At 42.6% G+C, this 25839-nt stretch overlaps 1 protein-coding gene across 5 annotated transcripts in view; it reads right to left on the reverse strand.

Annotated features, from left to right (window-relative positions):
* The window catches only part of LOC128843068 (retinol-binding protein 1), a 123908-nt gene that overhangs the window by 97040 nt on the left and 1029 nt on the right, over nucleotides 1–25839 (reverse strand). The window lies entirely within an intron of this gene.

A 25839-nucleotide genomic window follows, 5' to 3' on the forward strand; every position in this document is an offset into this window, starting at 1 on the left:
TGGACCTTGTCCTTATGAAAAACTGCGTAAGGGGGCTCAGACGTGAGGGCCGGAGCTCCGAAACCCTTCGAGCCGAGGTAATTGCTATGAGGAACGCAACCTTGAATGAGAGATACAACAACGAGCAGGTGGCCAGTGGTTCAAATGGGGGGCCCGTAAGTCTAGATAGGACTAGATTGAGGTCCCAGGCTGGAACAGGCTGACGAGTGTGTGGGAAGAGCCTGTCCAAACCCTTGAAGAAGCGACTGACTATAGGGTTTACACACAAAAAAAAAAAAATTATAATAATCGAGAAACCATCTGAGCCTGGATGGAAGGCGGAGATGGCGGCTAAATGGACCCTTAGTGATGACAGGGACAGATCTTGATGTTTTAGGTGCAGGAGGTAGTCCAGTATGAACTGTATGGGGGCAAGGAGAGGCAACTGTTAGTGTTGCTCGGCCCAGATGGAGAAACGTTTCCACTTGGCAAGGTACATTGCCCTGGTGGAAGGCTTTCTACTACCCAGGAGGACTTGCTTGACCTGGTCCAAACATGACTGCTCCGTGGTGCTTAGCCATGGGGCATCCAGGCTGTGAGGTGAAGAGACTCCAGATCTGGGTGCCGGAGTCTGCCATGGTCCTGTGTGATCAGGTCCTGGACTAGCGGTAAGGTGAGTGGAGCCGCCACCGAAGTTTCCAGGAGCGAGGTGAACCAGTGTTGGCGCAGCCATGCCGGCGCTATCAGTATAGCTCGAGCCCGGTCCCTGCGGATCTTGAGGAACACCATGTGGACCAGCGGGATAGGTGGAAAAGCACAGAGCAGGTGGTCCGCCCAAAAGAGAAGGAAGGCATCCCCGATGGACCCCAGGCTGTGACTCCTAAGGGAGCAGAATACCTGACACTTCCTGTTGCCACAATTGGCTAACAGGTCTATCTGGGGAGAACCCCAGAATCGGAAGATTGAGTTCACCACATCTGGTTGAAAGGACCATTTGTGGTCATGGAAGGTCCGGCTGAGGCTGTCCACCAGTGCGTTCTGAACCCCTGGGAGGTCTGACGCCTGTAGGTGGATCGAGTGTTCTACACAGAGGGCCCACAGCATGAGGGCTTCCCGGCACAGGGGAGAGAAGCGTGCACCCCCCTGTTTGTTGATATAGAACATTGCTGAGGTGTTGTCTGTGAGGACTGAGACACACCTGCCCACTATGTGGGTTTTGAAAGCATAGCATGCCAGACGCACCGCTCTCAGCTCTTTGACATTGATATGTAGAGCTAGGGGAAAAATCTTCTGGCTGGCGTGCACACACCTGCTTGGAATGGACGTGAACAATCACTCGAAGAAGAAGCACCATATTTAGTGTAAAGACTATATTTAGTTGCAACTCAACATGTGTCAGTGGTTCCTGACGAATAAGAATTAACATTTCTTTAGGAAAATAACTAAAAAGTACAAATGCAAAACACATTTACAACTGATAATTTAAATCATGATTAAAATCAGTGATATCAATCAATCCACCCTGTTGCCAGCCTGTCTAAGCATTCACCTATGGTCCCATTTTTTTGCTGGATGAACTCTGCTGCCCTCCGTATACTGGTGGTAAATCAAAGCTGCCCCCCTCCCGCCTCATAAATCAGTTCAAGCCAGGACAAGTTGTCGTTACTGGGCATCACCTGGCCCCAATAACTCAATTTATGCTGTTCCTCCCCAGCCCAAGCCTCCACAGAGCCCTGTGTGCAGATGGCAGGTGATGTCAGCACTACAAACACACAAAACACTCCACTGGAGTGGTTGTGTCCCCCACTCCTCCTGGGGCTCCCTATTCCTAGGAACAACAACAGCAGCCATGCTCCCTTCTGCCAGTAGAGGCAGTGACACCAGAGCGGTTTCTTTGCAGACTTAGGAAGACATTACTGCATTGGTTATACTTGGTTCATGCTTCACAGCTTTCTTTTGCCCCCACGAAGGTTATAAATGGAATTTATTTTTAATGAAAGTGTATTTATATTCTACAGAAGTGGATGCTTGCTTCCCACCTGGGAAAGATTTCTACGTGCCCTGGAAAGCTCAGTCCCTGGTTTCACATATTTATACTTCACAGACTCTAAAGGTGGACTCAAAAAGTACATTTTTATTAGTAATAACCAGACAGCACTGCTAGTACAAACCATATATTTATTTTCATTTTGACTTAAAAGCTCCACACAAAAGAACACCCATGCAGAGCTCTAAGCTCCACTGACATCAATTTAAACACACAATAACGAGGAGTTACAAAGCACTGCCTCATACCACCCAACACATTGCATCGTAATCAACACTCAGCAGGCCCCGTATGAATTAAACCTCCCAGCCCACCTTCTCCCCAAACAGAAAACCCACCCCCAAGGGCTTCAGCCCTTCCTGACAGCCCACTCAAATAGATGAGCTTTGCAGCGTGCCTGGAAGGTAAGCAGGCTTAGGCTATTTCAGACCAGGGTAGGGAAGGGAGATGCATTCCAAAGGGGAGGTGCCCTCATGCTGTCAGCACCTTCTCTTTTATACCAAGGAGTAGGGGAGTCCAGCACAGGAGTCCCTGCTGGTCTAACTGCACCCAATATCATCTTCTTCCCTTTATCTCTAATCTGCCAAATTTTGCAGGACAAAGATTCCAATTCCCTAGCAGCTTTAGATAGCTGCCATTAAAAATAAAACAAACAAACAATCTTCCCCAAATGAAGGAGATACCCCCCCACTCCACTTATTACACCTCAATTCAAGCAAAATTCAATCCTGGGGCACATAACAGCTTTCCTGTAATGTTAAATCATGACAATTTTAACCCCAATATTTTGTAGCACCACATCGCTAGGAGCTGAAGCTTTATGCCACTGGAAAGAGGAGATTTCTAGCTTCCCAGTGTGACATAGCATTTGTATCTACCCCAGAATAAGTATCTAAAGACGACTTGTGTGCCAGGAGAGGAAAACACTCAAAATGAACTTAAGACTGAGGCCTAATCTACACTACGAAGATAGGCTGATGCAAGTCACCTTGTATAGAACTATTCGTGCACATGTCTATATTCAACTTTTTCTCTGGCTGACATAAGCACCTCATTAGAGTGATGGAATAAAACCACCTCCTCAAATGGCACAGAGTCATTGTCAACCTACTGAGGTCAACACAGTGCAAGTGAGGATACTTACTGCTGGGGAGATTCTGTGCCACTGTGCATGTGCAGAATTTACGTCCCCCACAGATTTCTTTGTTTCCCTGTAGAAATAGGACTTTCTGACGGGAAAGCAAAGGGAAGCCACAAGAGCAGTCATGCGACCCTCCCTAGCAGTATGGTTTGGGTGCCCAGGGCTGCCAGCATACAGGTAAATCACTGTGAGGCAGTAGGTGGGACTGGGGAAGACCCAGATGGTGGTTCCTACCTTGCACCAGGCTCAGCTGCTAGTCCCTAATGGGGAGTATGGGACTTCCTCTTCCCCTGCATGGCATCTGGGGCCAGGTCAGACCCACCCCCCAGTTTCTCCGCCAGCTGCAGGAAGCTCTTCAAACTCCTCTCACACCAGCTTCTGACACCCATCACTCCTCAGCTGCAAGGTGAGGGATCTCTCTAAAGGGAGCTGCTCCTCCACCCACCCAACCCCCATGGATCCAGAACCCCTCATACCCAGACCCTCCCACCAAGTCTCATGCCCCCACACTCAGAACCCCCCCCCCGAAAGGGCTGCACTTCCTCTGCTCCTGAACCACCCCAACAAGCCACCTGCACCTGGATCCCAACCCCACTGAGCCCCAACCAGCCGCACCTGGATCCCTCCCCCAAACCCCACTCCATCAGCATCTGGACCCCCCACTAACCTCCCCACCCAGACCCCCCCCCCCCGAGCCCCAATCACCTGCACCTGGACTCTGCTGCATAGTCCCATTACCATTGCACCCAGATCCCCCACAAACACCTGGATCCCCCCGTGAGCGCCCGCACCCAGATAGCCTCCACATTTATTTGACAAATAAAATTTGCAGAATTTTAAAATATTGAGCACAGAATTTTTACTTTTTTGGCACAGAATGCCCTCAGGAGTAGATACTATATAACTTGTGTTGACCCTAAAGGTCCTCCAGCAGCTGTCCCACAATGCCCCATTCCTTGCGACAGTGACTGCTTTAAAGTCACAACTTTAAACTTCACTGCCTCGAGGTCACAGAGAACAGATGCAATCCCTGCCCCCCGCATGTTTTTGAAATGCCTTTTCCTAATTGCCCACCTTAGTGAGTACACCTAGCAGCTCACCCTTCTGTGCAACTGCCCAACTGCGACAAGCTCCTGCCTGGAGTAAACAGGAAGTACTGGATCTCGTGGGTCTGTGTGAAGAAAGGATTGTGCAAACACAGCTAAGGACCAGCCATAGAAACGTGACCATCTACAACCAGATTGCATGGCGGATGCAGGCAAAGGGGTAAGACAGGGATCAGTAGCAGTGCTGCGTGACAGCAAAGGAACTTTGCCAGGCATACCACAAGGCTGAAGAGGCCAACAACAGATCTCAAGCTATGAAGCAGACCTGCCGCTTCTACAAGGAACTGCATTCCATACAACAAACTGAGGTAGAGCTGACATCTGCTTTTTATTCACCTATTGGGGTTAGGCCAGGGGACAGGAGAAATAGAAAGAAGAGGACTAGGGAGGACATGTTCGGCAAGATTCTTGAGCCACTGCTGTCTGGACCGTGATCAAAGGGCTTGGAAGGCCAATATGTCTGACAACATGGAAAAAGGGAGGACAAGAAAAAGGCCCAGAAGTCCCAGCAAGACAAGAAGAGGGAAATGCATCAGGACATAGGTCTTCTGAGGCAGCAAACCCAATTGCTGCAGACCCTGATTGACCTACAGGTCTAAAAATCCAGACTTTCCACCCTTTGCAGGCCTTAGAGAACACCATGGTCGCTGCTCCCTACATTCCCATAACATACCACATGGCATCCCAGTGCACATCATTACCCCTCCACTCCATGCCAGGCGACAGCAAGGAAAACAGTTTACGTACACAGACCTGTGAGAAGCACGGTTGGCGTATATGTACAATGAACTATATTTGTGTACTCAAATGTACTAATGTTCATTTTCTTTCTAATTTTATATTTTCACCCATTAAGTTATGTTAAAAAATTGCATAACATTGCCGGGGGAGGGGAGCGGGGGTGTTGCACACTGGTTTTCCACAGTTTCTCCCCCTCCCCCCCCCCCCCCCACATACACTCAAAGTTCTATTTTTGGAGAATCAAATTATCTTTATTACTTCACAACCAATACTGCAATAATGCATAGCCGTAGTCAAGGCAAACAGTACTTGTAAACGTATAGCAAGCACCACATAATGCATAGCTTCAGGAAAACACCTAGTCACATTTATAAACGTACAACAAGCATTACATAGTTCTTAGCAGCACCCAAAGCTCTACGCCCATAAAACACCCATACAGAACATTATCGTGGCTGACCATTAAAGTGCTCTTTCCTACCTTCTTCAACCACACAACTCCAAGCTGAGCTCTTGTAATAGACCTTGTGTCTAGCTGTTCAAAGTCAGGAATCAGCTGCTCTATCTCCACCCTGGAGGCAGCTTTTCCCCTCCATAATACCTGTGAGTCAACAGGACACAAGAAGCAGTGTAATGGGGTCTACAAACCACATACTGAGCAGAGGGAGAAGGGAGAGGAGAGCCTCTCCTGCTTACAGGCAAGCACCCTGACCTCACCCTCATGCAGCTACCACAACTGACTGTCATGGAGGCAGACACTCACAACTGCAACCAATATTGGCCTGCTAGAAAAGGAGGGATCTCAAAGAAGGTAGGGAGGCAGAAAGGGGTAGGTAGGGAACCTGCTGGTCCCACTAACCCTCTCCTCCTTCCCCACCCCTAGCACCAGCCGGGATCCCAGGCCCTGCGCTGATGCCTGTGCCCCTCCCCTCCCCAGCACCAGCGGGGGTCCCGGGCCGCATACTGCCACTCCCCCCGCAGCACCCGGGCTTCCCTCCCCAGACCTGCCCCCCCCAAGTTTTAGTCAGGGGTACATAGTAAAAGTCATGGACAGGTCACAGGCTGTGAATTATTGTTTACTGCCTGTGACCTGTCCATGACTTTTACTAAAAATACCAGTGACTAAAATGTAGCCTTAATTATTACTCAAAGTTCTATATTAATATGCCTAGTAAGCAATCTATTTGTCATAAAACATTTCCTGAATTTTTTTGTTGTCTGTATTGTTACCAACATACTTACTGACAGACATTTGAAATAAATTACCAAAATTACTGAAACTAGCATGATTACATTGTGTTATTTTGACAAATAAAATATGCAGAATTTTAAAATATTGTGCACAGCATTTTTAATTTTTTGGTACAGAATTCCCCCAAGAATAAAATGCCAATCCCTTCTCCACTGTCAGTGCAGCTCTCATTTTGGTGTCCCTGCCCTGGAGGGCTGGGGCAAGCCTGGCACACAGATTTAGGAATGTGGCTTTTTGCATCTGAAAGTTCTGCAGCCATTTCTCGTTGACCCAAATCTACATTATTATGCAATCCCACCAATCAGTGCTCATTTCTCAGGCCCAGAAGCAGCACTCCACCATCTGCAGCTTCAAGACCACCAACAACCTTGAATTGTTTTTTGCTGTTTCTCAGTAAACTGACCCTGAAGACATTCTAGGGTGGTTGTGGAATCTCCCTCATTGGAGATTTTTAAGGGCAGGTTAGACAAACACCTGTCAGGTATGGTCTAGATCAGGGGTTCTCAGACTTTTGTACTGGTGACCCCTTTCACACAGCAAGCCTCTGAGTGCGACACCACCACCCCCCATACATTAAAAAAAACACTTTATAATGGTGTTAAATATATTAACAATGCTGGAGGCAAAGCGGGGTTTGGGGTGGAGGCTGACAGCTCACAACCCCCCATGTAACGACCTCGCGACTCTCTGAGGGGTCCTGACCCCTAGTTTGAGAACCCCGGTCTAGATAATACTTAGTTCTGCCATGAGTGCAGGGGACTGGAATAGATGACCTCTCAAAGTCCCTTCCAGCACAGGTGCCAGCTTCTAATTTTTCCCGGTGGTGCTCAACCCCCACTCAGCCCCAGGCCCGCCCCTACTCCATCTCTTCCCCCAAGTCCCCACCCCCACCCTGCCTCTTCCCACCCCTGCTCCACCCCATTTCCACCCCCCACTCACCCTTTCCCCCTAGGCAGCACCCCACTTCTTCCCGCTCCCACTCCGCCCCTTCCCCCGAGCACGCCCTGTCCCTGCTCCTCCCCTCCAGAGGCTCCTGGAGTTGATTGGCGGGGCCGTCAGTGGGCAGGAGTGGGGGGGAGGGGAAGGTTGGCTGCTGGTGGGTGCTAAGCACCTGTAATTTTTTTCCGTGGGTACTCCAGCCATGCACAAGCACTCAAGGTAAGCATGCACAATGCCGATGCAAGTAGTCAAGTATGCACATGTCTGAGTGATTTACAAACTTCAGCAGATGTGTGCTGACATAATGTGAGCTGACCAAAGTTTGTAGTATAGACATGGCCACAGGAATAGCCCTGATTCAGCAGTCAGGGTAGCTGACCCAGTGCCGACCCCTAAACACAGAACAAGGCAGGCAAGGATTTGCAGCAATTGAGTTAGTGTTATCCTTTCTTGAAGCTGTCTACGCATAGAGATCGGCACTAATACAGGGGGTTCCCTCTATACACTGGAGTTGCGTTCTTGAAAAGGGCGATGGATACTGAAACGATGTATACCGAGGAATTTTTCCCCATAAGAAATAATGGAATTGGGGGTGGGATGCATTCACAACTTCACCACATCGCCTATGACAATGCTCTTTTCACCTAAACAGTGTACCTTTTTACAATGACAGGTTCTTAGGTACACATTTTACATATAAAACATTGAATAAAATAATGAGGGACCTTACTAACACCGTCCAAACACATAGAACATTTTAATATAGTAAATACAATACAGTAATAGAGTATAAAACAGTGTTAATTACGTTAAATTTAGGTAGGGGTGGCGGCTGGGTTTTCTTGAGCTGGCTTTTTGGTTGCAGAAATCTTAAAAAAGGATTTTATCAACATCTGCTCTTTTGCATGAATCTTTGAATGATAGATCTCCCTGTAGCAAGCCACTGCGTCATTGAGAGCCCTGCAGACTTTGGCAGACCGGTCATGAAAAGGATCACTGCTCTATAGGATTTCCGTCATCTCATCCAGCAATCCAAAGAAACGGGAGAGATTCTTTCTTGTCAGACTCCTGGCTTCCTGCCCTACGTTGTCATCATCATCCTTGCTTTCTTCGGATATCCGTTGGTAGTCCAGCTCAATCAGTTCCTCATTTGTCATTTGCTCAGCATGAGACTCCAACAACTCCTGTACATCCTCCTCCTCCACCTTTTTGAAGCCGACATCCTTCGACAACTTGACAATTTCTTGCTTGAGAGCAGGAATGGCATCAAATCCCACAAAGTTGTGGACAGCATCTGGCTATGCATGGCGCCAAATGCCATTCATACGTTGCGAAGTGACCTCTTCCCGTGACGCGTCAATGTTTTCCATGCCGTTCAAGATGTTGTAGGACTTCCAAAACTCCTTTACACTGGGTTTTCCTTCACCTGCTGTCTCCTTAATCAGCGTGGAGAACGTCCTCCATAGGTAATAAGCCTTGAACGTAGCCGGTGGAGGCAAGTACAGTACTGTACAATAGGGGAACATGTTCCAATTCATGTCAGTCTCTATCCATGCAAACGATAGATATGCAGATCAGGACCAACGTAAATTGGAACACGTTCCTGTATTGATGAGCGACGGATATCTGAAACAACAGATAAGGGGGAGATGTATACCGGGGACCCCCGTATAGCTAGACTGACTGCTGGATGAGGTTATTCTCAGGTGTAGACAAGGCACACATTCACACAACTTTCTGCATGACATTAATTAGCTGATGGCTTAAAATCAAGTAGAGTATTAGCAAAGAGAACAGGATGAAGAGTGTTAACTGCCTTTTCATCTAAGCTCCTGAGAGAAATCAAATACAAGGGAAATGTTAACTTTAACTACTATTATAAAAAGGAAGGATTTGAGCTTCCAGATTCAAGGCAAGGCTGGGCAATTTACTTTTTCCCCAACGGGGACTATTTCAGCTGTACTGATGGAGCTAAAGAATTGAAAAACAAACGTGCTTGTTTTAGAAACTACTGAGAAGGCTCTAGGCCTGAATGGAAATGGATCATAAGTTCTACAAAAGCTGTTCAAGCTGCAGTGCAACTGACTAGACACATCTTTCTCCTGAAAAAAACCCAAGCTCTGACTCTTTACATCAATGGCAAAAATCTTCCAGTACCAAGATCAGGAAAAAGAACTTTAAACACCACAAATTTCTCTTGAGCAATCAACCTTATGTCACCCCAATGTAGACACATGTTCTTTTAAAATGTACTGAGTTATTTTATTGATATGGCTTCAAATACCTTTAAACTTTCAATAAATATAAAACATCTAGTTTATTTACATGCATATACAGTAGAATTGCCTTAACTAGTCACACAGAGTAGAAATAAACTAGTCAATTAAATGACCATCTCAGCTGTCAAATCCTTACACTTTGTGCCAGGAGGCTGACACTTATTTCATGTGTTACATAAAAATATGCATTGTATAAACCATTAAAACAGTTCTGAATAGTACATTGCTTCACTTGTTTAATGGCAGGGATGTAGCATTAAGTTAGTAAAAGCCTGCACCAATTTAACTATAAGTCAACAAACACCAATTTGCTCCTGTTAGTTACTGTAAATAGGTTTGCAAACATCACCAGGTACAACATCTATACAGTGTTTAGTCAGTGAAATCAACTATGCTGAATTTATTCCCCAGCAACTGCTCCGATTAAATGGGTGTGCCATTAATGGTTTTCAGCAAAAGATACAATTTGCACCCCCTCGCCTACATATCTTAGTATTGAAAGTGAGAGAGGAATACGTCCTTTTGAGGGAAGTTGTGCACAAGTAATTCAACAATTTTAACTGCTGATACATGTTTTTTATTTGTTTGTTTTGCAGGCATCTAAAAGGAGATACTTACCAGCCAGTCACACATATAGTCTAACAGAGTTCTATGGGAAATAATACAAACAGTTGGGGAGGATAATCTTGTGGCTAAAGCAGAGTACAGTCAGGAGCTCTGGGTTCTATCACTAGTTATGTTACAGAGTACCTATGCGACCATGAACCTTACAATAATTTATGGGCTTATTTTCAGAGGTTCTGAGTTTGCAATACTCCCACTGACTTTAATGGAAACATCAGTCATTCAGCACTTCAGAAATACACATCCTTATCCATCTCTATCTATAAAATGGGGATAATAATATTTAGCTACCTCCCAGGGGTGAGGTTAGGCTTAGTCAGTACATAGCCTCAAAGCTGTTCAAGATGTGGTTTCTAAGATAATGATTTTATTTCTAAAGTCCCCCACTCTACCCTTCTTCCCGATTTAAAACTACTACATTTATTTATGTTTAAACTAAAGCTTAAATATGTAAGAATACAGTTTCTTTCATCCGAGGATCTCTAAACACATTCTTTATCTAAGTGCTCATCCAAACATCCCTGTAAGGGAAGTTAGGAGAATGCTTTACTCCATACTTAAATGCAACCAGTTCTGCAGTAGCTACTTAACAATGTACAGTAGCACTACACAGAAATTTAAGACAAGAAATGAAGAAAAATACTCTATTCAACTGAAAGTGCAGGAGAGATACAGGTAGGTAGAATTTAATTACCTTGGAGAAATCAGAACTCAGGAAACACCCCTACTGTTACAAAAAGTAATATGTGAATTTTAATGGACACAAAGATTCAGAACTCATGTTTTATGTCTTATACAACAGTCCAGTGCCCCTTAACAATATACCAGGGCTCTGATTCAGTACTGACAAAGTGAAGAGTCCCACCTGCTGAACTGCCAAACAGTTTCCATGATACTTAGTTTCCCATCCAAATATTCAACCAAGCATAGCCCTAATTAGTTGGCTAAAACATATAGGACCACAGCACAGAGCGGTATGACTACAGAATTGCAGTGTATAGCTGTAGATTCACTCTACTATTTTTCTACAGTAAAATTTGGAAATAGAACTATTCAAATGTGTCCTAAAAAAAATCTCTAGCTGTTATACCCTATTATGCATCCATCATTTTTTAAATTATGGCTTGTCACTGGAAAAACTTTTCTTTTAAACCGCTGGTGCTAAAAAGTGAGAAGCAATGTAAACAAGAAAACCTGGCATTTGCAGATCTGCTAGCCAGACCATTTTATTCAACAAGAAACAGAAATATTAAGTTGCATGGTAGCATTTTATGGTTGTGCAATTACCGCACAGCAAGCCACATTCAAGTCTGCTCTGCTGCTTGACAAAAATGGCAGACAATCATTTAAGATAAAGGTTACATTCCCATGTAGTTCTTTTTCCAAATAACTGCTGGACTTCAAAACCGTCTTCATATGCTTAAAGTTATTTGCTGCTACATTGCTTAAAAACTGCAAGACAGCGGAGCACAAGCCCATTCAGCTGCTTACTGCCCAGGTATCATATATAGGAGATATGTGTGCCTCAAAGCATCACATTAAAGTCTAGGAGCCTGAAATCCCATTAGAAAAAAAATAAAATAAAAAATGTGCTTTAGGAATGCTAGAAAAAAACAGTTCACAAATACAGTAGAAGTAAGGGTAATTAAAGCAACAGATCAGAGGAAGAGATATGCATGTCAGGTTTGAGATTTAAAAGGATTTTTTTAAAGTACTTTATTGTCTATGATGATATTATAGCTTTGATAATTTGGCTCTGTAGTATGAAAACACCTTTATATTTAACTACAAGAAAAATAAGGATGCAAGCTTGAGAGTAACAATATTGTTAAGAGACCATTATTATATACAGCAGGGGTCGGCAATGTTCGGCACGCGGCTCACCAGTGTAAGCACCCTGGCGGGCTGGGCCAGTTTTATTTACCTGCTGACGCGGCAGGTTCGGCCGATCGCGGCCCCCACTGGCCGCGGTTCTCCGTCCCGGGCCAATGGGGGCGGCGAGAAGCGGCGCGGCGAGCGATGTGCTGGCCGCGACTTCTCGCCGCCCCCATTGGCCCGGGACGACGAACCGTGGCCAGAGGGGGCCGCGATCGGCCGAACCTGCCGTGTCAGCAGGTAAATAAAACTGGCCCGGCCCACCAGGGTGCTTACCCTGGCGAGTCGCGTGCCGAACGTTGCCAACCCCTGATATACAGGCTCAAGTATCGCCACAGTAAACGGTTTTGTATATTCATTCAAAAATGTGCTTTTCAGGGTATTCCAATTCTGATATTCAAAAAATCACTTCATAGAAGGTTATGATTGGTTACAATTAACATTTATCAGTAACTCTTTTGGACTACATTGCAGGTAGGACAGCCTTGCAAAACCATCCTGAAAATTTACCAGCCCAGACACAAAAATCTACTTGCCCACTCATACCATGATGGTGTGCATAAGAAAAAAAATTGAAATAAAAAATAGTTATTCAGCATGAGTAAGTCAAATTTTGTAAGGAGGAAGGAATTTTTTTTTTTTTTTGTATAAACCACATCAGAGATTAGCACACACTACCCACATTTTTAGCTGTGCTTTTTTTTTTTTTTTTTTAAAGCTAGTGAAAAAATTAAGGAAGCTTGATTTTAACAAAAAGAATGTTGCAAACATCTTTAGACATTTTATATTTAAAATTTTCCCCATCAATTTAGGTGCCTTTTGCTGGGCTTCTAATCAGATAAAGCCAACATATCCTTCTGGTTCTTTGTTATCGATCTTCGAGGATCATGAATCGGAGTAAGTGCAGCGCTGTGGTCAGAGATTTTGTTAGCTTGCTGCTGCAGAACAAATAACTGAAGTTCAGGTGTTGTTTTTTTCTGACAGAGGGGATGTCTTAGTGCTCTAAGAATCAAGCTTGAAATACCGGAACTGTCTTGAACAACAGGTTCACACCTTACTAGAATATAGCAGATAGACTAAGCTCCATCCCATAGTTCTGTATGGTTCGTTAAATAAATTAATGGAGATATCCCATCTCCTAGAACTGGAAGGGACCTTGAAAGGTCATCGAGTCCATCCCCCTGCCTTCACTAGCAGGACCAAGTACTGATTTTGCCCCAGATCCCCTAGTGGCCCCCTCAAGGATTGAACTCACAACCCTGGGTTTAGCAGGCCAATGCTCAAACCACTGAGCTATCCCTTTTATTGGCTAGAATGAGGCCTTGCCAATAAAAATCCAATGGCACTTAGCATAGGGGGTTTTCCCTATGCCAAAACTTCCTGTTCTCTCTCACTATTTGCCAGTTGTCTCCAAATGCCACCTTACACTCGAAAAGCAGCTATGCTATAGGCAAGGCTGTACATAGTTCATAAAGTTCAGGATCCTTCAAGAGATGTGGTACAGCTGGTCAAATTTACGCATGAACAAGTTGAAAGGGTCACTTTGAGGAATCTGGTAAAGCATGTAGCTGTACAAAGAAGACATGCTGACACCTTTAAAAATGTGGAGGACACACTTTCTCCATATCAAATAGCTTTTAAGATAAAACAATGATTATAAGTTTCATTAGGGAATCCCTGTGAGTTCTTCTTGTATTGCTTGTATTCCTGCAATACATCAATAATAGATGATACAGATGATCACAGTAAATTCTGCTGAAACGATCAGTAACTCGAGCCATTTCTCATTAATTATTAGAACGTACAATACAGTGCTGAGCAGTGCAGTTTAATGTATGAACCTTCAAGTATGCAGTAAAGTTAGTAAACTGAAGGACAAGACATTGATACTTGCACAATGAGGGCCAGTTTGACCCTCAGATTACATTAAATTTTCTAGACAAGCCAGAAAAAAATTAATTCTAGAAATATAGGACAAGATTCTGATCGTATTGCACTGGGGGAAATCTGGAGTAACTTCACTAAAATTAGATTTGTACAGGTGTGAGATCACAACCTACCTCATGAACTTAAAGGGCCAAATCTTTAGATGGTGTAGGTCAGTGCAGCTTCACTGACGACAGCAGAGTTACACTGATTTACGCCACCGGGTAATATGTCCCAAAACTACGTTTTTTAGGCAATAAAGTTGGCTAAAGAATATAAAATCTCATTGATCCTCCCACAACCCCACAGGAAAATTTGGCTAAAAATCCTGGTTTACACAACCCCCTTAAAAAATACTGCCAATTGCTGATCAACCCATCCTAACACCATAAAATTATGGGAACATCTCCACAACAAAAAATATTCAAGCTGATATATTCCTGCTAGCATGTGCTTTTGTCCAGGGCAGTACTGCATAACTGTCATGAAATTTACCAGTGGATCCACACCTAGATACTTTGGTGATTAGCATAATATAAATAGTTATATAGATGAAGTACATTTGTTTATTTCAGTGGTACAGAATATTCTATTTGCTCATCGACAAAATACTGACCGCGGCCAAGCAGAATTTTGCAAGGCTGGTATCAATATTAGACACAGACACTCTCTTGATACCATTCATATAACCACTTCAGGGCCACATAACTGACCATGCTTCTGTGAAATGCCAGTGACTTAAGTGCACCTCATTTCTTTTGGTTTCATTTTCCCTCTATTTAAAAATGACACGGCAGGTGAGGATATAATAATCAATTATCAGTCAGCCTATTAAAATACGAAGCAGACCCCACCTCCTGAGCGTATAGTCAAAGCATATAACACTCTGTTCATAGTTTTTATCAGCTGCAGATAAACTCTGGGCCTGTTATTCTGACAGATCCTAGTCTTCTCCAAATCAGTGACCATGTAAGAACACAGGGGATCATCTGGGCTTTTTCACATTCGACTGTGGAGACTAACCCTGGCATTTAGATGCAGAGAGTGACAGAGAGAGGCATATAGATTTTGTCATCTTGAAAATAAATGTTATGTAAATAGTTTTTTTGCTCAGCACATGAGATGGGGGTGGAGCTTTATTTGGGGGGTTCCTCCATTTTTCTTGGCTTTAAGCTTTAAAATGTCCTTTCTTGGTCTAAGCAGTAATTTTCTGAGCAAATGGCAGCTGGCAGCAGCATATCCATGGGCATGGTGTCTTACAGATAAGCTGCAATATGTCTCCCTACCATGAATTTCAAATGCCTGAGGTGCTAACAGAGGGAGTTAGCCACTTTGGAATTGCCTGCTCCTCCCCTCAAGCTGGCACTCCTTCAAATCACATTGTTGTACTTTGCTCTTCAGATTACTCCATTAGAAGCTATATCAAAGGCAGATTCCCTGCCACAGATGCATCAATGTGCCTTGTTTGCATCATTTCAATTCAGTTGCAGCATCATTATTTTCTTTTAATTTAAAAATACCAGGCTAGCTAAACTCTAAAACAAGGAAAATATAATTTCTTGAAATAAGTTTGAAAATTTAAATCTTGGGGGAGTGTTCATTGTTATTACATTTCTGAAATAAACATTTAAAAATGACACAAATTTGTTTTGTCCTTTTATCAAAAACTTTTCTCCTCTGAAATGCAAGCCACACCTGGATTTAAAAAAAAAATAAGTTCTTTATCCTCTTTATGCCATTGCAAAGAACTGACATAAAAGTCACCAAACTGGCAAATTTTCATTGACATTACACAGCAACAAAGCATCTCATAACAGCCCATGTGGTTCATAAAATTATTACATGTGTGTACTAAAACTAATTCATGTTAGTTATAAATATTGTATTCGCTCACAAAAATTCACACATTAAATAATTCATCAAAAATTAATTAACTACCAAATCCACAGTCGGATATTCCAGCACAGACCCCTGCATCCCATTAATGGGACTGCACAGGTGCACTCAGTTGAGGGTACTGCGGTTGCCAGTGTCTTCACACAAATTTCCCGATTTGGGGCCTGATCCTGCAAAATCTTATGCCTGTGGGCAGCTTTATTAACAAGAGAAGCCCCACTGAATTCAAGGAACTTATGTGCATAAAATTAAACATGCTTCAAAGTGTATGCGATGTCAAGGCCTTTGTCAAGATCATATTTCCCTTATCTCAATTCATTTATATTACACTGGTCTACAATTTTTGAGAAGTCGTCTGCTTCAGAGATAAAATGTACTATTTATTATGTATTTTGGTGTGCTGAATTCAAATATGACAATTAAAACAACTGATTGGCTACTGTTTCTAAGATATTTAAGTTTTTACATTTTATGTCTATGTATACTGTGTAGATAGTAGAGTTTTAATCATAAATTGTAAACCTAGGTCTTTTCATGTGTTTATGGTTGCTTTACATGATAATATTTCATCTGTTCTGTTTATGTAACACTTTAAAAATCAGCAAAAGGGTTATCTAAATAAAATTTATTATGAAACAAAAGGCAAAAAACTATTATGGACATAGTTTAGTCCTATTCAGTGTCTACTCGGCGCTTCTTGGCTTGTCTCTTGTATTCATTAAATGGAGCATCTCTTGTCACTGTCCAGCAATAGTCTGCAAGCATTGATGGGCTCCATTTGGCCTGATAGCGTTTCTCCATTGTTGCTATGTCCTGGTGAAATCACTCGCCGTGCTCGTCGCTCACTGCTCCGCAGTTCGGTGGAAAAAAATCTAGATGAGAGTGCAAAAAATGTATCTTTAGTGACATGTTGCAACCAAGGCTTTTGTATGCCTTGAGGAGGTTTTCCACCAACAACCTGTAGTTGTCTGCCTTGTTGTTTCCGAGAAAATTTATTGCCACTAACTGGAAGGCTTTCCATGCCGTCTTTTCCTTGCCACGCAGTGCATGGTCAAATGCATCATCTCAAAGAAGTTCACGAATCTGAGGACCAACAAAGACACCTTCCCTTTATCTTAGCTTCACTTAACCTTGGAAATTTTCCACGGAGGTACTTGAAAGCTGCTTGTGTTTTGTCAATGGCCTTGACAAAGTTCTTCATCAGACCCAGCTTGATGTGTAAGGGTGGGAACAAAATCTTCCTTGATTCAACAAGTGGTGGATGCTGAACACTTTTCCTCCCAGGCTCCAATGACTGTCGGAGTGGCCAATCTTTCTTGATGTAGTGGGAATCTCTTGCACGACTATCCCATTCACAGAGAAAACAGCAGTACTTTGTGTACCCAGTCTGCAGACCAAGCAAGAGAGCAACAACCTTCAAATTGCCACAAAGTTTCCACTGATGTTGGTCATAGTTTATGCACCTCAAAAGTTGTTTCATGTGGTCATAGGTTTCCTTCATATGGACTGCATGACCAACTGGAATTGATGGCAAAACACTGCCATTATGCAGTAAAACAGCTTTAAGACTCGTCTTCGATGAATCAATGAACAGTCTCCACTCATCTGGATTGTGAACGATGTTGAGGGCTGCCATCACACCATCGATGTTGTTGCAGGCTACAAGATCACCTTCCATGAAGAAGGAGAATGGGAAAAGATCCTTTTGATGGTCACGGAACATGGAAACCCTAACATCACCTGCCAGGAGATTCCACTGCTGTAGTCTGGAGCCCAACAGCTCTGCCTTACTCTTGGGTAGTTCCAAATCCCTGACAAGGTCATTTTCAGTTCACCTTGTGTTATGAGGTATGGTTCAGAGGAGGAGGATGGGAGACAATGTGGGTCCTGTGACATTGATGATTCAGGACCAGAAGTTTCATCCTCTTCCTCTTCCTCGTCTGACTCAAGTGAGAATGATTCTGGTGCATCAGGAACCGGCAGTCCTTCTCCGTGGGGTACTGGGCGTATAGCTGATGGAATGTTTGGATAATGCACAGTCCACTTTTTCTTCTTTGACACACCTTTCCCAACTGGAGGCACCATGCAGAAGTAACAATTGCTGGTATGATCTGTTGGCTCTCTCCAAATCATTGGCACTGCAGAAGGCATAGACTTCCTTTTCCTGTTCAACCACTGGCGAAGATTTGTTGCACAAGTGTTGCAGCATATGTGTGGGGCCCACCTCTTGTCCTGAGCTCCAATTTTGCAGCCAAAAGAAAGGTGATAGGCTTTCTTAACCATAGTGGTTATACTGCGCTTTTGTGATGCAAAAGTCACTTCACCACAAACATAGCAGAAGTTATCTGCACTGTTCACACAAGTACGAGGCATCTCTGCTCACTTTGGCTAAACAGAAATTGGTCCCTTTGCAAAATCAAACACTGACAAATAAGAGAGCACGACACTGTATGATTTATAGAGCTGATATAGGGCAATTTGTTCAGCAGAGTGATGTAAGCTTCGTTATGATTGCATCATCCATGACTTCTAGGAATAACATGATGCAATTCATATCATGTATGACGCAATACCAGCTTCAGATTGCATCATTCATTGTTTTGCCTAAAAAGCAAGTACTGTCCAAACCCAGTCATAGATTTATTCATAGATCCAGTCAAAGATGTATTTTAGTCATTTCTGGTTTAAATTGAGATCCCTTCCCTTTATAACTCACTTATCCTCCGCAATTCCCAAGTCAAGGGTCGTATCTACTGACCCAATAGCATATCTTGAAAACTAGAGCCAATCAACAATTTTAAGCATCATTTTCGTTCTCAGTGACCCAGAATTAGTAAAGTTTGACTACATTTATTTCAGAAGCATTTCGGCTGTAGAGCAGTGTTATTTATGTTTTCGGTGTTAAAAAGGAACTCCTCAGCGTCTTTCTACTTTTTCTGCAGTCAAGTAGGACTTCACACATTTGCTCTAATAAATTGTTACTTTTTACAATTATGCCCTTTACTGTAATTATATAAAATATAAAAATACAATATAATTTGAGTATGTCATGTATTACTGTATATTTACACAGTTTCACTTTTTTAATTTATCTACTTAACAACGAGTAGAGGAAATTCACTAACCCATAATTACATACGAAAAGAGTCAAATCGAGGCTAGCCACAAGAGCCTTTCCATGATCTATGCTTATTGGTGGCAATGTAAGCAGTTTGGTTACTCCTGGATCCCACTATGTATTGCCCATAGGCAGACCCTTCGCTGTTCATGAAGCCTCACAAAAGTTGATCAATCAAACTAACTGTGCTAGGAGTCTGTTTGTGCACAATTTGCAGCACGGAAGCCTTCATGATTACTTATGCAACAATTCCCGATATTCCCACCCACTTAAACCAGAGCTGCTTCTATTCTTCCCACATAGGTCCAGATCCTGCAGTATTAAAGGTTTGCCTGCACAAGGACTAGAGAACAAAGTCCACAGAGGGTACTGAATGAGATATCTATCTTGACTCCTACACATATGCTTTGTGGAAGCAGAGAAAGAACTGACAGGAAGGGGATGCAATACATGACAGTTCGTTAGCAAGAGTCAGGCTAACTGTAACCCTGATAACGCGAGATTTGTAGAAGCGAGGATTGTGTGAGGCGGGTGAGAAAGAACTGTGTAAGAAGTCATTATGACCTGGTATAGATAAGGTGTAGAAGACCTTGTGTAGATAAGGTATAGAAAATATTGTATGTTGGCAAGAGTCAAAACAAGTGAGGAAATGAGATATCAAGATGGCCTATGTATAAACAAAATGCAACTGTTGCTCATTATTGTCTGTAACAAAAGGTATAAATGCTTGCTGTAATTGTTTACCTGTTGAGAGACCTGCTTAGCTCTCTCCCTCTGCGCAATTGTGAGAGTTAATAAAGCATCTGACTTGCTATACCTAAACAAATAGTGAGAACTCTGTTTTTCTCCGACAGCTTGTTCATTGCACACAATTAAGAGTGCCCTGCAAGTAGCAATCATTAATGTTAAGGGAAAAGTTACATGCATGACTAAAACCTGTGATGCCAGTATTCCCAGGCCAAGTGATCAGCCAATTTAGCCAAAGTAGCATCTCCATTTTCAAACTACTAGAGGCTCAATTATAAAAACCCGCCACAATTCCACTAGAATGGTCAGTTCAGAAATAAAACAGTTCTATTACCTAACTTGTAATTCTTTTAGAGTTAGCAAAATAAATTTATTTGGGGTAAAAGCAGGAGCGGCGGAAACTCCCTAAAAGTGTGTGTGTGGGGGGAGCGCCAGCACCCAAACCGTGGCCCTGCCCTCTCGTGCTGGCCCTTCTCCCTGCACCCTCCTTTCCTCTCAAGACCCTGCCCCCCATTCTCTCCTCTACACCCCCTTCCTCTGTTACTCACCCTTTTCCAGCACCCCTGGGTGAAAGCCAGAACTTAAAGTGATCTGAAAAAAGTGGGGGGGTTATCCTAATCTGGAAGCAGCATTTTTGGTAAAACAGAGTTTAAAGCGTATCTTTCAGTAACAGGTTTGAACTTATCTATTCATTTTGCTACATCTGTGATGCTTTGTGCCTCTTCCTCTCTCCCCACCCCCATTTTAAGCACTGGTGAAGCCAAAATTAGTTATGAAAGCACAAACTACTTACAAATAATGATTTGAAAAAATGGTAAAGAAGCACAACAGCTAACCCAAACCAGCTTTGCTTGTGAATCTAGCTACAACATGGAGCAACCTAATGCAAGCTGCAGGAATTTCTACTGTAGAACACTCAGCAAGGAAGCCATATGCAAATATTCTACATCCTATCAGCACATACAAAAATCCCACAGTAACACACAGAATTTCCAATGGATTTTTGTAGGTGACACTACACTCCAAAACTTTTTAAAAGCCCAATGCTTTCTTCACTCACTTTCCAGTTTCAAAATGTGATAAGTGTTTGTTCACATTTTACATTTACGGGTTTTTTATTAGCATGATATTTTAATTGCTAATTACTTATTTCCGATTTAAAATTATTTTTAATTTCTTCCTTAGAAATAACTTAGGTAACTAGCTCTGCATTGCCAGTAGTAACCAAACACTTGTATAGGAAAAGCAAGCATTACATTAATATATTATTTTGAAAAGTCTTATTAATATTAGGGGCATGAAAAAATAAGCCAAGTGCATTAGCGTCTGACTATAATAGTAAATCAAGTCTTATAGATATTATTATTATTTATTACTTCTATTACTGAAATGTCTGGAAGCCCCTGTCATGGACCAGTACCTCTCTGTGCTATGTCCTACCCCAAACAGTTTACAATCTAAGCATAAAACGAGACAACAAATGGATAAAGAATGACCAACAGGGGAATAAAAGGAAACAAAGGGATGCTATAGATGCTAGGAACACAAGGGATACACAGAAGAGAGATCAACTCATCTAACGACTCAGCCTTTAAAAAAACAGATAACGCTAAGGCACCTGTTCTGCTGGGAGAAACTACCTCTTGACAATTTACTGTCTAGTCATTAAAAAATGTCTCCCAGTCAAATACCTGGTGTCTTCCACTGAAATAAAGAATTCAAATAGAACAGAAAAAAGAATCTAAGAAAGGTTATCATTCTAATGCTCTATGGTGTAAACTGACCACCACTAGCTACCAAGGAGGAATTATTCTCCCATATACAGAACTGTACAATTTGCTAAAAGCATTATGGGTTTTCTCATCACTCTCTGAAGTTTCAACTAGTGGCTGCTGCCAGAGGCAGAATACCAGACTTGAGCGTCTGAGCTAATATTGTACGTATTATTGTTGCTATTTTAAACAAAATTGCAAAATTCAGTAACACCTAGGTGAACTTGAAAGTAAAATATCACAATTAATAGGAAATTTGTGATTAAGACTTTGGGTAATCAGAGCACCATGCAAAAACGTAAAACACACAAAAGCTCTCCCACTAGGGCGAGGTATTTTGTACATCAAGCCTGCTGTTCAAATCAATAGTTTAAATTGTTTCTCCCCCTACTCCATGCACACAAGTCTGTATGTTTAGAATTTCAACTAGTAAACAATAATCAAAGCAATCAGAGATTTCAAAACAATCTGGGCATAAAAAAAAAATCCCTCTGGTGGCATATCTATGTTCTAACATATTTTGCTTGCCTGTCGGGTGTGCTTATTTGTACACAGACTGCTGACTAAAATAATTAAGATTGGGATTTTCAAAAGAGCCTAAGGAATTTAGGTTCCCAACTCCCATTGTATTTTAAAACTCCCTTAGCTTCTTTGAAAATACCAACCTAAATATTTAAAACTTTTTCCATGAATTGGGATACATAATAATATAAACTATAAAAATGCAATACTGTTTGAATACATCGTCTCATCTAGCACTTTTCATCAGTAGATCTCAAAGCACTTTCCAAAGAAATCCTTATCACCATTTTACAGATCGGGAAACCGAGGCATGGAGTGGTCACCTAGCACACCAGAGGCCAAGTCAGGAACAGAACCCACGTTTTCTGAGTCCCAATCCATTCTCTATCCACTGCCTGCTATACTTCCCCCCGGCCCCCTATTATTTTGATTGTTTCCTCAGTGAGACCAAGGTAGGCGAGATGAGGTATTTTATTGGACCAACTTATATTGGTGGAATGGGCAACACTGCAAGCTACACAGAGCTCTTCTTCAGGACTGGAAAAGGTAACCAAAGTATCCAAGCTAAATAGAAGGTGGGACAGATTGTTAAGCATAAGGGGATCTACACATGCTGTAGGAGGCCACTTAAAATGAAGTGGGCAATTAAGGGTTAGCAGGTAGTAGGGCATGTTAGAGTGTTGTAATGAGCTATAAACCTGTCTCTGTTAAGTCCATGGTTTTTAATGTCCAGTAGCGTAATGAATTTAAGTTTTGCTTAATTTAAGGCTCATCATTTGAAGGCATTGTGTAGGTTTCCTTTGAAGGTGAGAACTGAGAGGTTAGATATGGAGCGATCACTTCATGAAAATGGTTTGCCCACAGGTGATAGGATGTATTTTTTCCATGAGTTCATTCGAGAGCACAGTGATTGTCTATCTTCACCCACAGAGTTGTTGTGGTGTATCTCATCCAGTACATCAAAAGCCACATGTTCTGATAGGCAAGTGTAGGACTCATGGATCTTGAAAGGTGTGTTGCGGGGTGGGGGGGGAGGGGAAGAGTACTGATCAACATAGCAGTATTGATACGTCTGCATGTTTTGCATCTGTTGTTCTGGCACCACTTTGAGTCACTGTGTCCTGATCTGTGGAGAACTTGCAAGGTTGGGGGAGGGAGGTTGTTTGAAGGCAGAAGTGGGGGGGGGGAGAGTTAAGAAATATTTCTTTCAGGATGTGGTCACCATCAAGTATGGGTTGTTTAACTGCATAATGATACCCTGAAAGGGTTCTAGCATGGGGTGGAAGGAGACAACTAGGGGAGTGCAATCAATGGGATTATTTTTTCTGTATTAAAGCAGGTTCCTGCGGGGGTGTTTGGGTGGTCCATTCCATGATGAGATCTACTTCCCTGGTGGAGTACTCTTGTTTAGTGAAAGAAGTTTTAAGTGTCTATCCCAGACTTTCACTTCACTTTCCCAGTTCTGATACTTGGTTGTGTTTGCTTTCACTTACTGTTAGAAAAGTAAAGAAGAAGAAAAAGAAAGTTTGCAGGGAAAACAGCACTTAGTAATCATTTACCTTCATTTTTCAAACTACCCTTGCTCCCCAAAAATCGGAGCCAGAGTGGGGTTCTACTATCTGTTCTACTTGCCGCCTAGACAACTGTCTAACAAAACGTTAAAAACAGTCCTAACTATAGATAGGCAATAGTTACATTGCTGGCTCTTTGGGTCAGGAACTGTCTTTTTGTCCTGTGTTTGCACAGTATCTAGAACAATCTAGGTCCTGGTCCAATGAAGCTCCCAGCTGCTATCACAATACAGATAATAATAAAAAAACAATTAGAAGTAAAAAACTGCTAACGGGTTCATTTCTGAATTAGTAATAATTATATTAACACCTTTCATCCTGAAGGACCCCAGAGCATTTTATAGTCTATGTGTATAAGGATCACTTTACTCACCCTTTGGTTTAAATGCAGTATCCATTTACCAGCACACAGTAATGACACAAAACCACATAGGACACTAAGCAAAACTTGTATATCCAGTGGTAACTACAGGGCAAACTCGAGTGTGAAGAATGTCCTTACCCAAGTTGGAGTTTGGTCCAAACACTAAGGCCTTAATCTCTATTCTTATAAAAAGTTAAATATGATCTGTAGGTTCCAATCCTGTAAACACTTGGGCATGTTGATAACTTTAATCATATGCATGTTTGGATAATTGAAGACTTAGTGACCACATGCAATCGGGGTCTCTGTTTTGTCTCTCATTGAATCACTAAAAGACAGAACCCCAAACAGTTCAATGTTCTTCTACAATTGAGCATTAGATCAGTACTGGTGATCAAATTAGGCAGCAGTTGTTATATATCACAGAACAGAAGTTCTTAAAGCTGGAGGCAAGCAGGCACAGCCAAATATTGCAAGAAAATCAAAGCAGAAGAATTGAGCAATCTGTTTCCCCCCCATTCTCTTCACTGGCATTCTCTTGTGGACAGCTACGAAGCCCTACTTTTTTCACACTGTAGCTAGCCATCCTCAGCTATCCAGGCCAGTCCCCAACTTTAATTTTTGGTGCCTTTTTAAAGAAAATTTTATGCTGTATTTTGCAGCTCCATATAATATATTCTACACTTGTTTAATTTAAAGGCATGTGTTTATTTATCTTGGTGTGGGGATAAATTGATACTACTGCCAAAAATGATAGTAAATGTTGCCTCTTACAGTGCCTAGAATTCAATTTATCTTCCTGCATTTAAAAATCCAAAACAGAGATTTAAACAGCAACACAGACCAAACACCTACTCCCTCATCAGACTATACCCTTACCTCCTCTTACATATACACCTCTACCCCGATATAACACGGTCCGATATAACATGAATTTGGATATAATGCAGTAAAGCAGCGCTACGGGGGGGCGGTGCTGCGCACTCCGGCGGATCAAAGCAAGTTCAATATAACGCAGTTTTACCTATAACGCAGTAAAATTTTTTGGCTCCCGAGGACAGCGTTATATCGGGGTAGAGGTGTACATCCTTTTTTCCCCCTAGAACTAATTCTCCTTTTCCTTCTCCTCTGGCTTAAGCACAGATCTGGCAGGCAGAGAAAGATCAACTGACACTATCTATACCCAACAATGTTACATGTTATCCCTGCGTATTCTCTGTGAAAATAAAACACAGGCCCATACAGCACACAAAGACAGTTAAAGGAAGTCTCTCTTATTTTTTCACATGGAAATTTTAAAAGCAACATTAAAGGCAGATAATCAGATTTGTCATTCACTCTTCTGGTGACAAGGAACTAATCAAAGTTCCAAAGAAGGCTCTTACAAGGACAGCAGGTTCACTAGATGTTCTGTGGCTTGGAGGTCAAACCCAGACCACCCCCTCTCCCACCCAGATGCCACATTAAGTTCAGGAATCCCTTTTAATTCTCAAAACCGTCACCAAAACACAAGTGGCAGAGACTCCGAGGTCAACAATCAAAACCCGATCACGGATTCTACAGAGCAACCCACTAGGCTTCGCCATGCCAGGTAAACTATGGATTACAGCCAACCGCATCACAGCCTCCAAGGCGCTACAATTACCTGCTTTACAAAGGAAAATGGACAGCCCAGACAGGCCACCGTGGAGGAAGCATGTGAAGGGTGCGGATAACGTCTGCGAATAGCCCCCCTCCCTTCCCCAGCGTGGGGATGTTTCCCATGTTAAAGGGATCTAGGGGTTATAGTGGACCACAAGCTAAATATGAGTCAACAGTGTGATGCTGTTGCAAAAAAAGCAAACATGATTCTGGGATGTATTAACAGGTGTGTTGTGAGCAAGACACGAGAAGTCATTCTTCCGCTCTACTCTGCTCTGGTTAGGCCTCAGCTGGAGTAT

Source organism: Malaclemys terrapin, chromosome 9 (assembly GCF_027887155.1).
Source record: "Malaclemys terrapin pileata isolate rMalTer1 chromosome 9, rMalTer1.hap1, whole genome shotgun sequence".
NCBI lineage: Eukaryota > Metazoa > Chordata > Testudines > Emydidae > Malaclemys > Malaclemys terrapin.